Below are 1,738 nucleotides of genomic sequence, written 5' to 3' on the forward strand. Positions count from 1 at the left end.
GTTCTTCAGTGTTTGATCTTAGTATCAGATAGGTTATTTCCTCCAGGCGAGTTACATATTCTCCACATCCAAGGCAGCTTGGATTAGCATATCTTCCATATCTCATCTGGAGGCAACCCTAAATACACATTTAGTCTCACATCATATCTGATCATTCAAAGACTGTAGGGCCTATATTACTTATTTGACTATTTTGGGGACCAGGTACACTGGGAAACAATTTTGAATTTATGCACAGGCTATATCACTATTAATCACTGCTACTTCTCTAAGGTTAGATTTAGCTCAACTCCAGTTATTTATAGGGTTTCTAGCATTATAAATTTAACTGATTGCTGGGTTTGCCAATATCTAGATGATAAAGACAGACCTAGATATTTGCCGGTGCGGCCGGAGCCACCGCCAACAAAAAGTGCGCGGGAGCCCGGCGGGCGCACGGACGGGCGCAGGGGCCATGGGCACAGCGCCCCCTCTCCGCCTCGCTACCGCCACAGCCACCACCGCAGGCCGGGCCCCGCACGCCCTGCGCCCCGCCGCCCACGGGGATGCCTTACAAACCGAACTTGAATGCGCACATGCCCGCCGCCTCCCTCAACGCGGCTGGAAGTGTCCACTGTCCTTCTACCAGCATGGCCACATCCTCGCAGTACCACCAGCTGCTGAGTGACTATGGCGGCCATCCCTTGGCTACACCCAGGGAACTGGGAAGAGCCAGGTCCCCCAAAGCAAATATGCTGAGCTGCTGGCCATCATCAAAGAGCTGGGGAAAGAGATCAGACCCACCTACGCAGGGAGCAAGAGCGCCATGAAGAGATTGAAACGAGGCATCATTCATGCTAGAGGACTGGTTCGGGAGTGCTTGGCCAAAACAGAACAGAATGCCAGATCCTAGCCACCTCGTTAGCTTTGAAGGCTTTCCATCTTTTTACAAGATGAGAAGTTACAGTTCATCTACCTGTTCAGACGTAACTCTATTGTTTTCAAAATGTTAACAGTTTGTTTTCATGGTTCATTAGGCTCTGAACCTACCGACTAAGATTGAGAAAAGATTTTGCAGTTGATTAGGATTTGTGTTTTAAGTAGTTAGGACGTACCTGGGTATTTTTTTAAGCATTGATTAAAAAAATAATACTTGGAAAATTACCTATCTTACATCAAACTATAGTTTGCCTCCAAGATACCAGTATCTCACTTTAATCTTCTCTTGAATATATTTATGTTACCTAAGTTGTTATTTTCATAAGCTAATACAACTCTAAGGATTCTGTTTTTAGCAAATACTGACAGCATGCTTTTCTTAGTAGCCAGTCCCAGTTTGGCAATACAGTGTAGATTCTGCTTAATATAACTTTTTGCTTAAGCATTTGCATGACTATTAGTGCTTTGAAGTCAAATAAAAAGTGCACAAGTTATAAATACAGAAGAGCAATCTATCATACTGAACAAGGATCCCCCAAAATTTTCATACTGAGACTGTGTAGCTTTCAGTTTTGTGTTTCCTGTAAGTTGATCAAAATGTCTGGGAAAAAATGACTGAAACTGTTTGCATCTTTGTATGTATTTATTACTTGATGTAATAAAGCTTATTTTCATTTAAAAAAAAAAGATGGACCTAAAATAGTGTTCCATTCAGGCAAAAGTGATCACTGGCCAAAAAAAGAGGTAAATGTTTAATAAAAAGATTTGGTATCCTGTTAAAAATTAGTCAGCCCTTGTTACAGATCAGTAAGTTAAATGT

General features: G+C 42.3%; 1 pseudogene; it reads left to right on the forward strand.

Moving 5' to 3' along the window:
- The first annotated feature begins 545 nt into the window (after positions 1-545).
- On the forward strand, positions 546-1,084 carry LOC101427704 (cyclin-dependent kinase 2-associated protein 1 pseudogene; annotated as a pseudogene).
- Positions 1,085-1,738: the final 654 nt, after the last annotated feature.

This window comes from Dasypus novemcinctus, unplaced genomic scaffold (genome assembly GCF_030445035.2).
Source record: "Dasypus novemcinctus isolate mDasNov1 unplaced genomic scaffold, mDasNov1.1.hap2 scaffold_212, whole genome shotgun sequence".
Classification (NCBI taxonomy): Eukaryota; Metazoa; Chordata; class Mammalia; order Cingulata; family Dasypodidae; genus Dasypus; species Dasypus novemcinctus.